This window comes from Mustela nigripes, chromosome 4 (genome assembly GCF_022355385.1).
Source record: "Mustela nigripes isolate SB6536 chromosome 4, MUSNIG.SB6536, whole genome shotgun sequence".
Lineage (NCBI taxonomy): Eukaryota > Metazoa > Chordata > Mammalia > Carnivora > Mustelidae > Mustela > Mustela nigripes.
The window spans coordinates 176951227-176964986 of NC_081560.1; the positions used below are offsets into that span (position 1 = coordinate 176951227).

Consider the following 13760-nt stretch of genomic DNA (forward strand, 5'->3'; position numbering starts at 1 on the left):
GGCTTGCTAACATTTTGATAAACATTTTTGCACTGATGTCAACAGATTTGCATGTGGTTTTCTTGCATATTCTTATCAGTTCTTTGGTGATAAGATTATGTGGGCCTTATTAAATGGGTTGGGGACTACTCCTTTTTATACTTTGGAACAGTATGTATGTATGTATGTATGTATGTATGTATGTATGTATAAGACTGGGAGTTATTTTTCCTGAATATTTTATGATGATAACCTTCAAGTCAGGTGTTAGAAAACAACTTTATGTGTAGTATTTAGGTACTATGTCCAATATATATAATGGTTATAAACCTATTTAGATGCTATAATTAGTTCTTAAGTTTTGATGAGACCTATTTTTTGGAATTTATCCAAGAAATCAATGTCTTCTGTTAAGTTGTTCTAGAAGTGTCTTTATTATGTTCACTTAGAATCTTCAATATTAGCAACATTTGTAGTTATGTTCCCTTTTAATTATTTTAAGCACTATCTGTAATTATCTATCATAGCCATCTATAATATTTTTTCTCAATTAATAGTGAGTTGTTGACATGATGTCACTTTAAACCTGAATATTTTTATACTTATTTACTAAAAAATAAGGACATTCTCTCCCATAATCACAATATAGCTATCAAATTTAGGATATAACATTAATAGAATATACTAATACAGCCTGTAGATTTTATTCATCTTTCTTAGTGACTCTATTATCTTTTATAAAAAGGATAACACTTTTTTATGGCTGAATTTGATTTCTTAATAAATTTTGCATGTATGTTCACAGGTGAAATTGCCTGAGGTTTTCCCTTTTTATACTTTCCTACTTAGGTTTTGATATTTTTTTCCTTGCCAGGGTTTGATATCCTTTCCTGATCCAGGATTATATCTAAGATCACACATGTGTTTCGTGGTCATGCCTTTTTAGTCTTTTTAATCTGAGACAATTTCAGTCTTTCTTTTGAAGAATTTACCCATCTGGAATGTTTCTTCATGATTAGATTCACTTTTTAAATTTTTGGTAGAATACCAAAATAATTCCTTGCATGATTTTTTTAAACTATTTTTGTTGACATCAAATTCATGTAACAATATTCTCCATTTTGACTATTTTTAAAGTGTACAATTCAGTGGTTTTTAGTATATTTATAATGTTTTGCAGCCATCATTACTAATTTCAGAATATTTCTATCCCCTCCAAAAGAAATCATATACCTCCCTAAGCACTCTTCCTCTCTGTCTCCTACAAACCATTAATCTACTTTCTGTCTCTAGATTTGCCTATTTTTGATATTCATATAAGGGGAATATACAATATGTGGCCTTCTGTGTCTGGTTTATTTCACTTAGCATAATATTTTCAGACTTCATCCACACTGTGATATGTTTTACTACTTCATTCTTTTTTATAGCTGAATAATATTTCATTGTATGAATATTCCACATATTGTTTATCCATTCACGAGTTGATGGACATTTGGGTTGTTTTCACTTTAGGATATCATGAATGAGGCTGCTATGAACATTCCTGTAGAGGTTAACTTTATATATTGGTTAAAGTGGTGGTTAAAATGGTTCCAGTTTTCTCAACTGTAAAGACACACTTTTTCCTTTTTAAATTAATAAACACCTGTGGAGAGATACTTATAGATTATGTAAGTATTCTGTTTCTTATTAAACTTTTATCTAATAGTTTTAGTATCCACTGATCATTCTTGTGAGAAAGTTATTACCATTGTTGGTTACTGAATAGTGATATCTAATTTTATTATTCCTTCTAAATTGCCCTGAATTTTTCTTTATTTTGTTAAATGTTTTATAATGAATTACTGTTTTTCTTTATTTTGCTGCTCAAAGTGTCCCACATTTGGCCACTGTGAGCTCCTTTCAGCCAGTCGGCTGTGTTCTTCAGATGTGTCCTCACTGTCTTTCGACTCCTCTACTTTCTGGCACACATACAACAAAAAAAAATTCCTTCACATTTTGTTCTTTTCCAGCTGGAATAAGTAATTTTCTCTAGGAACCCACATTCCTTTAGTGGAGAATAGCGTTTAAAAACTGAGATTAGGGCACTAGGTTTGTTTATTGCTTTTTTGATGTGTTTATAGATCCTCTCAGAAGATAGAGCCAGAAAATATGCAAACACACATATCTATATCTATTTTTAGAAAAAGGCATATATCTCTGTCTCTATATATTTTTCTGTCTCTCTGCCTAAACCCTGCCCTGTCTAAACTGCATAATGATGCATCACAGTATTTATTCTAGCCTTCCTCTCTTCTGCATTTGTAAATCCCTTCTGACAGTGAGAAACCTGGATCAAAAGATATCTTGATTTCTTTCATTGGAGTTTTGTACTTTTTGTTATATAGGTAATATATATATATTTAGATTTATACCTATTTTATTTTTTTGGTGCTAATATAAATGGTGTGTATCTTTAATTTCAAGTATTCATTATGCTGGTATGTAAGAAAGCAATTGACTTTAGTTTATTAGCCTTGTATTCCTTACCCTTGTTATAATCACTTAGTTCAAGGGATTTTCTCCATAGACAATCATGTCATGTGTGAACAAATACAGTTTAATTTTTTCAAAATTTGTTTATCTTTTATTTCCTTTTCTTATTTGATTGCATTGGTTAGAACTACCAGTACAATGTTGAATAGAAGTTGTTAGAGAATATTTTTTGCCTTCTTCTTTCTCTTAGAAGGAAAACATCTAGTTTCTCACTGTTAAGCCTGATATTTTTTTTTTTTTTGGTAAATTTTCTTTATCAAGCTGAGGAACTTACCCTCAATTCCTAGTTTGCTGAAAGTTTTTATCATGAATAGATGCTGTATTTTGTTTAGTGATTTTTTTCTGTATCTGTTGATATGATCATATGATTATTGTTCTTTATGCTGTTGATGTGATAGATTACATTATTTGACCTTCAGATGTTTAATCAGCTTTGCATACTTGGATAAATCCTATCTGTTTAATCATTAGATTAAAACATTTTCAACTTAAAATTCTCTCTAGTAACTGAGTATTTTTCCTTGATTCATATATTTCCTTTGCTATTTACTATCTAGATAGTGTTTATTTTGTAAAAAGAGATCATAGACCAGTAGATTTTAAAAGGAAAATGCGCTGTATTTTGTTTAAAAACATTCAACTTGAACGTGCTCTCTATTTGGCAGTGGTATAATTTTGTATATGTGCTACTGAAGTGAGCATGACAATCGTATAATTTTGAATCTATAGATTTCTTTTGTAACCAGAAAGGCTTAGGAGAGAATGGGAGACAAATTTCTAGATGAAGCCATCTATAGTAGTTTATTATGAAAGCCCAATATTCTTTCTTTTACAGCCTTATTAAGATGTAGTTCATATACCATAAAATCTACTTACTTAAAGTATCATCTTCAGTGTATAATTCACTGAGTTGTCCAGTCATCACCACAAACTTAGAACCATTTTATTCTCGCAAAAGGAAACACTATACTTATTAGTAGTCACTCCTTATTTCCCCACAGACCTTCAGCTCTAGGTAAGCACTGTTTACTTTCTATCTCTATAGATTTTTCTTCTGGAGTTATAAATGGATGATACAATATGTTTTTTTTTTTTAAATATGCTTCTTTAAGCCCAATGAGAGCATGATTTCATATTGTAGTATGTATCAACAATTTCTTCTTTTGTTAAAATATATTCTGCTATATGGATATATCACATTTTACTTATTCACTTGTCAGTTGATAGAAATTGGGGTTGTTATTACTTTTTAGCTATGGCTAATAATACTTCTATGAACATCTGTGTACATGTTTTTATGTAGAGGTTTGTTTTCATTGCTCTTGGATATATATCTAGCATTGGATTTGCCAGCTCTACAGTTACTCTACATTTAAATTTTTAAGGAATAGCCAGACTGTTTTACAAAGTGGCCACACCATTTTATATTTCCATCTGCAGTGTATGAGGATTTTAATTTCTCCATATGCTTGCCAACACTTGTTACTGTCAAACATTTTGATTACAGTGACCCTGGTGGGTATCTCATTATAGTTTTTGATTTCTATTGTTATAATTGCTGTTCATATTAAGCATCTTTTCAAGTGCTTTTTGGCCATTTATATAACTCCCTTGGAGAAATGTGTATTAGGATCCTTTGCCAATTATTTAATTTGATTTATGTCTGTTTATTGTGGAGTTATGAAGTCTTTATATATTCTAGTTGTAAGTTCTTGGTTAATTATATGAGTTGCAAATATTTCTCCCATTTTGTGTGTTATTTTTCACTTAGTTTACAGTGTCCTCTGAAGCTAAAACTTTAAAATTTGGTGATGTCCAATTTGTTATATATTTTGTCACTTATGCTTTTGGTGTTATATCTACGAATCCATTGCCTAACCCAGTGCCAGGAATATTTACTTCTGAATTTTCTTCTATGGGTTTTATATTTTTAGTTCTTAAATTTAGGCCTTTTATCCATTCTGAGTTAATATTTGTCTATATTGTGAGAGAGGAGTTCTTTTTTCTTTTTTCATGTAGATATGCACTTGTCCTAGAAACATTTGTTGGAAAGAGTACTTTTCTTTTATTTGAATTTACAATTCTTTGAATTGACTATTATGGTTTCTTGAATTTCTACATGATTTTAAGATCAGCCTGTCAATTTCAAAACAAAACAAAACTCCAGTTGGGACTTTTATGGGGAATAAGTTGAATTTATAGATCAAATTGTAGAGTATGGCCATCTTAATAGTATTTTGTTTTCCAATCCATGAAAATGGGCTATCCTTCCATTCATTTAGGCCATCTTTAATTTCTTTCCTTAATATTTTTAAAATTTTTTACAGTACAATTTTTATACTTGCTTTCCTACATTTATTCCAAAATATTTTATTCTTTTTGATACTATTGTCAGTTGATTTTTAATTTATTTTTGTCTTAGGATTTTGCATTGGTAGGTATACAAGTTGGTGGGTATAGATGTTCAACTAATATTTGTATATTGTTCTCTTATCCCATAGATTTGCCAAACCCATTTATTATTGTTAGTAATTTTTTGTGGATTCATTAAAATTTCTATATATAAGATCATGTCATCTACAAATAGTGAGAGTTTCACGTCTTCCTTTCTAGTCTGGATGCCTTTTATTTCATTTCCTTGCTTCTTTCCCTTTCTATAACCTGTAGTACAATGTTGAATAGAATCAACAAGAACAGACATCTGTGTATTGTTTCTGGTCTTGGGGAGAAAGAATTTAGTTTTTCACCATTAAGTATCATGTCAGCTGCTCTTTTTTTTTTTTTTTTTAATAGATGTCTTTTATATTAGATTTCTATGGCTGCTATAACAAGTTACCACACACTGTGGTATGTATTCTATCACAGATCTGGAGGCCAGAAGTCTAAAATCAAATTATGAACAGGGCCATGCCACCTCCAGAGGTGCTAGGGAAATTCCTTTCCTTTCCTTTTTCAGCCTTTGGTGCCTGTCAGTATTCCTGGAGTTGTGGATGAATTTTTCTGTTGTCTGCCTCCACATTATATTACCTGATCCTCTTTTCTGTGTGTGTCTTTTATAAGGACACTTGTCATTGGAGTAAGGTTAGCTGCATAATCCACAATGATCTCATCTCAGAATCCTTAATTACATTTGCAAAGACACTTCCTCCAAATAAGTTAACATTCATAGGTTCTAGGGATTGAAACATGCATTTATCTTTTGGGTTGGAGTACCATTCAGCCTTTATCAGAAGTTCCTTTCTGTTCCTATTTTTTGGAATGTTGTTACCATGAAGGGGTATTAGATTTTATCAAAAATTTCTCCTATATCTATTGAGATTAAGTTTTTTCTTTATTAATATGGTATGTAACATTGATTTTCAGATATTAAGCCAATTATGAATTCTTGGGATAAACTCCACTTGGTCATGCTGTATAATCCTTTTTATATATTACTGGTTTTGGTTTGCTAGTATTTTGTGCAGGATTTTTGTGTCTTCCTTTTAAAGGAAGAGTAGTCTGTAATTTTCTTGTGATTTGATGGTATCAGTATCAGACTCATATTTTCTCATATAATGAGGTGGACACTATACCATCCTATTTTATATTTTTGAAGAGTTTGTGAGGAATTTACATTACTCTTCTTTAAATATTTGTTAGAATTAACCAGTGAAGTCATCTGGCCGCCTTCTTTTTTTTTTCTTTAAGGAAAATTTTAAATTCTTAATTCACTCTCTTTATTTGTTATAGGTCTATTCAGATTTTCTATTTCTTCTTGTCTCAATTTTGATAGTTTCTATCTTTTGAGGACTTTGTTTATTTCATATTGTTTGTATATAGTTGTTTAGTATTGTATTATAATTTGACTTATTTCTGTTAGGTTGGTAGTCATATGCTTTCTTTCATTCTTGATTTTATTTTATTTTTAAAAAGATTTTATTTATTTATTTGAGATAGAGAAAGCAAGAGCGAGTGAGTATGAGCCAGGAGGAAGGGCAAAAGGAGAGGGTAAAGCAGATTCCCTGATGAGCAGAGAGTCTGACCAGGGCTCAATTCCAGGATCGAAGATCATGACCTGAGCCAAAGGCAGATGCTTAGCCAACTGAACCACCCAGGTCCCCTCATTCTTGATTTTAATAATTTGAGTTTTCTGTCTCCTTTTATTCTTGTTCAGTATACCTAAGAGTTTGTCAATTTTTTTTTTCTTTTAAAAGAAAGAACTTTTGGCTTCATTGATTCTATTGTTTTTCATCTATTTTATATTATTTCCTGTTCTAATTTTTATTATTTTAAAATTCTTTTTGGTGGCTTGGTTTGCCCTTTTGTCCAGTCTCTTATAGTTGAAGTTTAAGTTATGGTATGGAATTCTCATTTTTTCTTTAAATATGTATCTCTGCAAATATAGATTTCCCTCTAAAGTATTGCTTTTGGTGTATTCCATGTGTGTCTTTGTTTTCATTTTCATTCATCTCAAAGTGTTTTTTAAAATGCTTTTGATTTTTTTCTTTGACCCATTTGTTATTTTAGAGTTTTTGTTTCATTTCCACATATTTGTGGTTTTCCCAAATAACTTTTTTTGTTTTAATTATTTTAATTTCAGTGTAGTTAACATTCAGTGTTATATTAGTTTCAGGTGTACAGTATAGTCATTCAGCAATTTCATACATCATCTAGTGCTCATCACTACAAGTGCACTCCCTCATTCCCATCATCTATTTAATCCATCCCATCACACCTTCCCCTGTGGTAACCAGCAGTTTGTTCTCTATAGTTAAGGGTATGTTTCTTGGTTTGTCCCTTTCTCTTTCCCTCTTTTTTCTTTGCTTGTTTTGTTTCTTAAATTCCACATATGAGTGGAATCATATGATATTCGTTTTTCTCTGACTGACATTTCACTTAGCACTATACTCTGTAGCTCTATCAATGTCATTGCAAATGGCAAGATTTTATTCTTTTTTATGGCTGAATAATAGTCCACTATATATATATATATATATATATATATATATACACACACACACATATATATATATATATATACACACACATATATATATATAATCTCTCTCACATCTTTATCTATTCATCCATTAATAGACACTTGGGTGGCTTGCATAATTTGGCTATTGTATCCTAAACAATTTCTGTTATTTGTTTTTAATATAATTCCATTGTGATCAGAGAGCATACTTTGTATGATTATAACACTTCCGAATTTATTTAGGCTTATTTTATGACCTAGCATTTGGTCAGTCCTAGAGAAATGTTACATGTGTGCTTGCAAAGAATGTGTATATTGATGTTGTTGGCTACAGTGTTCTACATATGTCTGTAAGGGCTAGTTGGTTTGTGGCATTATTCAGGTATTCTGTTTCCATGTTTATCATAGAATTCATTCCATTTTTGAAAGTGAATTTTGAAGTTTGCTGCTATTAATGATTTATCTATATCTCTTTTCTGCACATTTTGCCTCATTTTGGGGGGGTTCTGTTGTAACGTCATATACATTTATAATTGCTGTATCTTCTTGATGGACTGATCCTTTTATCACTGTGAAATACTACTATTGAAGTCTTGGAATTTTTTTTTAATTTTTTTATTTTTTATAAACATATAATATTTTTATCCTCAGGGGTACAGGTCTGTGAATCGCCAGGTTTACACACTTCACAGAACCCAACAAAGCACATACCCTCCCCAATGTCCATAACCCCACCCCCCTTTTCCCAACCCCCCTACCCCCAGCAACACTCAGTTTGTTTTGTGAGATTGAGAGTCACTTATGGTTTGTCTGGATTTTTTTTTTTTTAATGTCTATTCTGTTTGTTGTTATTATACTATATATTACTCCATTATACTATATATTATTCCAGCTTTCTTATGTTTATTGTCTGCATATCTTTTAAAAATCCTTTTCTTAATATATTTGTACCCCTCAATCTAAAATATGTCTCCTAGAGAGAGCACATAGTTGGTACCAGTTTTTTTTTTAATCCTGTCTCACTCATAATCTCTGCCTTTTATTTGTATATTTAATAACTTTAATGTTATTTTTTATATAGTTGAATTTGTCTGTCATTTTAATTTTTTAAATCTCATTTGTTATTGTAGATAATGCTTCTTGTTACTCTTTTTTATTGCTCTTTTTGTATTGAGTAAATATTTTCCAGTGTAACAGTTTAATGCTTTTATTTTTTTTAAATACAGTCATTTTAGTTACTTCTTTACTGTTGGTTCTAGGGCTTATCATATATATCTTAACTTACCAGAATATACTTCCAACTTACCCTAACTTAACTCCAGTGAAATATAAAAATGTTGTTCTTATAGATCTCTATTCCCTTTTTCATCTTTTTTTGCACTATTATAATTATATGTAATATCTGTGTTTGTTGTAAGCTCAAAAATACATTGTTACTATGCTGACTTTATGCAATTTTTGCCTCTCAGAGAGAGAGAGAGAAAGAAGAGGAAATATAAATTTGTTTTGGATATTTTTGCGTGCTGCTTTTTCATTTGTTCCTGTTGATATGCATTACTATTTGGCATCTTCAACAGAATTTTGCTTTCATCTGTCACTTTGTGTGTTATTGTCAAATATATTGTACTTTTTAATGTTACAGATCCAACAATACATGTGTTGTTTTGTAATAATTATTTATCAAATGTATTAGGAAAAGAAAGGAGAAGAAATATGCATTTATACTTTGTTTTATAATTACATAATTGCCTTTTCTAGAACTCTGGATTGAAATGACTGATCTAAGACTGGAGAACTTCCTTTAATATCTTATAAAGCAGATATTCTACCAATAAATTTATAATTTTTATTCATCTGGTAATGTGTTTATCTGGGTTATTTTTTTTCCAGCTTTCTTGAACTTCAATCGACAGATAAGAATTGTATATATTTAAGGTTTATATGTGATGTTTTGATATACATACACAGTGGGAAATGATTACCATAGTCAAACTAATTAACATATTCATTATCTTACATAGTTCACCCCCCCTTTTTTTGGCTGTGTGTGGCGAGAATACTTATGATGCTCTGTCAGCAAATTTCAAGTATACAAGGCAGTCTTATTAACTGTAGTAACCATGCTGTACATTAGATTTCCAGAGCTTATGTATTCTGCATAATTGAAACTTTGTGTGCTTTGACCTATGCCTCTCCTTTTCCCCCATTCTTAGGCCTTGCAAGTCACCATTTTACTCTCTGCTTTTTTGAGTTTGACTCTTAGATTCCACGTAAAGTGAGATCATGTAATTATTTGTCTTTCTGTGTCTGGCTTATTTCACTTAGCATAATATTGTCCAGATTCATCTATGTTGTTGTAAATGGCAGGATTTCTTCCTTTTAAAAAGCTGAATAATACTACACATATTTATACAATACTAATACTAATACTACACATATTTATATTTAATTTTCTTTATTCATTCATTCATTGATAGACACTTAAGTTGTTTCCATATCTTGGCTACTATGAATAATACTTCAGTGAACATGAGAATGAAGAGATATTTTTAAGATACTGATTTCATTTCCTTTGGACATATACCCAGAAGTGGGATTGCTGAATAGTACGATAGCTCTTGGTAGTTTTATTTTTAATTTTTTGAGTAGGGTCTATAATGTTTTCCAAATTGATTGTACCAATTTACTTTCTCACCAACAGTGTACAAAGTTTCCTTTTACTCCACATCCTCATCAACACTTATTTCTTATCTTTTCAATTATAGCTATTCTAACAGGTATGAGGTGATATCTCATTTTTTTTTTTTCATTCCCTGATGATTAGGGATGTTAAGTGCTTTTTCATTTACCTGATGACAATCTATATGTCTTCTTTGGAAAAGTATTTGTTCATATTGTCTGTGAATTGTTTAATTGGATTGTTCTTTTTTATTGATTTTTGTCAGTATTTTTAATATTTTGGATATTCTATTCTCCATTCTGCAAAGCTAGGTCCAATGCTGAGGGCTTCCCATTTTTTCACTCGGGCAGTGCCTGAAGTGTGCAGGGGTATTCATCTTCTACCAGTGCAACAGAGTTGACCCAGCTGTCTGTGTTTGCTCATGAACCATCTGCAGGAGCACAAGTGTGCTACATGAGGAGGGATTTGTGGGTTGTTGGGGGCATATTTGTGCTATTTGGAGTAAGTTTTCAGGTGATGTATCCTATGAAGTTCATGGGTAGGCCTCTTGTAAGAGTTTATGAAGTGGTTAGTAGAAATGTTGAGTCTTTGTTGAGTTCTGTGCCCCAGTTGCTGTGAGCACCCTTTTTCTTACTCTGCCAATCTTCTTATCTTTCTGGATGGGATAAGAAAGAAGTGGTCCTCTTGGGCATAATCCCTCTTGGCTGTGGAAGCCAGATACATACTATATTCTCCCATGGGAGTAATTGTAGGTTGAAGGGGTTTCTCTTGGGAGTGAGCAGTGTTGTCTTGGGGAGAGGTGATGTGGTAATGTTCTTCCTACCCTCCTTGACACTCCTATTCTTGGAATTTTTGCTCCAATGGTCCTGGGATTTCTGCGCTCCCATAAAGGTACTTTTATCCCTCCATAGTTGATAAAATCTGTTTCTATGGGAGGATGAGGTCAGAAAACTCTTATTCCATCATCATATGTCCCTCCCTGTATTTTGATTTTTTTTTCATTCAGCACTTTGCATATGTCATTTCACTGCATTTTGACCTTTATTATTTCTAGTGTAAAGTCAGTTGTTTGTCCTATTGGTGTTCTCTTGTATGCAAAAAAATCCTCTTTCTTGCTGCTTTTAATATTTTCTCTTTCTCTGTAGTCTACAACGTTTTTACTATTTTATGTCTGAATGTGGTTCTTCCTGTGTTTTTTCCTCCTGTAGTTCATTGAGCTACTTGAATGTGTATATTAATGTTTTTCATCAAATTTAGGAAGTTGTCACACATTAATTCTTGAAAATTTTTTACCACTTTACCCTCTGTGCTAGAATTTTCAGTAAAAGTGTGTTGTTGCTGTTAATGGTGTTCTGCATTTCTTACAGGCTTTGTTCATTTTCTTTTCTTATTCTTCAGATAGCAGAATCTCTGTTTTTCTGTCTTCTACGTCATTGATTTTTTCCTTCTTTTTAAAAGTGTTTTTTTTTTTTTAAAGATTTTATTTATTTATTTGACAGAAATCACAAGTAGCAGAGAGGCAGGCAGAGAGAGAGAGGGAAGCAGGCTCCCCGCTGAGCAGAGAGCCTGATGCAGGGCTTGATCCCAGGACCCTCAGATCATGACCTCTGCTGAAGGCAGAGGCTTTAACCCACTGAGCCACCCAGGCACCCCGATTTTTTTCTTCTTGTTGAAATTTACTATTAGGTTTCTGTCATAAATGTAAAAATTTCAGTTCTTATACTTTTGAATTCTAGATTTGGGTAACTTCTGTATCTTTTGTTTTATATTTGATATGACATTTAAAATTTTTCTTTACTTCTTTAAACCTGTTTTCTTTAAGACTGAACATTTATAATAGCTGCTTTGAAGTTTTTTTTGCTTCATCTGACATCTGGGTTCTCTCAAAGGCATTTCCGTTGCCTGCTTTTCTCCCTGTGTATAGGTTACTCTTTCCTGTTTTGTTGCATGCCATAGTTTCCCCTGAACACTGAACATTTTAGAGAACATGTTGTAGCAATTCTGGATCCTGGTTTTTCCTCCTTTTCTGGAAGTGTTGTAGTTTTACTTATGTAGTGTCTTTGATGAACTGTTTTAGTGAAGTCATTTTCTTCCTCCAGTAGATCCTCTGATGTTGCTCCTTAGAATAAGCAGCCTGAGGATCCACAAAACCCCCCCAGATGACAGGAGTGTTAGCGGGGCTTTCTGACTTTTCCCTCTGACTTCTGTGGGAAGCTATCTGATTGCATTACAACTACCTGCAAGCACCACTAGTTGCTGACTGTGGGTGAATTATTCTCAGCAATACTCTGGGGGTGTAAATTGCTCCTTAGTCTGAATTCAATTTCAGCCCTTTTTCAGGCATGGTCTTTGAGACCAGTCTTAGAGATTTTGACTCTACTATGGCTCTTACTAGCTGTCTTTTCCCCTGCTTTTCTCTGGTGAACTCCTCTCTATTCTGTGTTTTAGCTGATTGCTCTCAGGGAGTTGCCAACTGTCTCTTAATTGCTTACAGTGGAAACCTCCATTGTTTTTGAGAGTGCCCTTAGAGCTTGAAGTTTCCCACCTTTTATTACAAATAAACTCAGTTCTCTTGGGACATCTGTGGCGCTCTCTTTTTCTTCGCCTGCGTCTCCCTGGTGTGGGATGGGGTGAGACTCTGTGCCACTACTTTGGAATTGTAGGTGGGGTTAGTAGTCTGTTCCTCCTGGAGTGATTCCACTGTGTTCTGTGCAGGAAGTAGATGGGGGACAGTGACCTTTGCTCTTCTCAGCTTGCATAGAACTTCTGCCTATGACTGATATGGGGTGAAGATTTCTTGGCCCTCTTAGCCTGCTACGCCTGAGTGTACAGCTTACAGCATATGAATGGGGACTAGGTCAAGGATGAACATTCAGACCTCTCATGTATTTCTGGAGTAGAGATTTTGTTACCCAGAACTGGGGGCCATGAGAAGTATTGGCTGTCTGCTGTTCCTGGTTAGATATCAGTGGCCTGGACTAGGAGGTGAGGAATGAAGGAGCTGTCTGTTCTCAGCTTTACCCACCTGGAGTTGAACTTCCTCCTTGCTGAACTAGTTGTGTGTGTGTGGTGGAAGAGGGTGCTGTTATGGGGAAGGATGGGAGTAGATAGTGGGTTAAGTATTATGGATTCCTGCTGTTCTTACTGAAATTTCGTAGGCATTCTTGAGTAAATATTTATTTATTTATTGATGAATAACAATTATTTGTTGTTGCTCTTACTAAATTTTTCTGAGAAATTAAATGCCGTTTTTTTGTAATTTTGACCAATTATAGTTCTCTCCCTATAGAATTTGTGGGACTCCTTATCTTGCTGTTATGGAAGTCAGCTCCATATTCTTTAAGCATTAATTGCTATAGGTTTTTGAGATATATACTATACATATCTTACTCATTATACTGTATGTACTGGGTTTACATTCTGATTCTTTTTTAGTAGCACTGCTTTATTTGGAATACTTACGAAATATTGATTCATATTGAGTCATGCAGTTTATTAGATTTCAGTACATCAAGGTGAAATATAATTATGAGCATATATTTATAGTACTTTCAGTTATACTTCAATTAATTAAAAATGTTTATATTAATTTGATGTTTCTTA

At 32.6% G+C, this 13760-nt stretch overlaps 1 protein-coding gene across 3 annotated transcripts in view; it reads left to right on the top strand.

Moving 5' to 3' along the window:
- The window catches only part of ATRNL1 (attractin like 1), an 806361-nt gene that overhangs the window by 103302 nt on the left and 689299 nt on the right, over positions 1-13760 (top strand). The window lies entirely within an intron of this gene.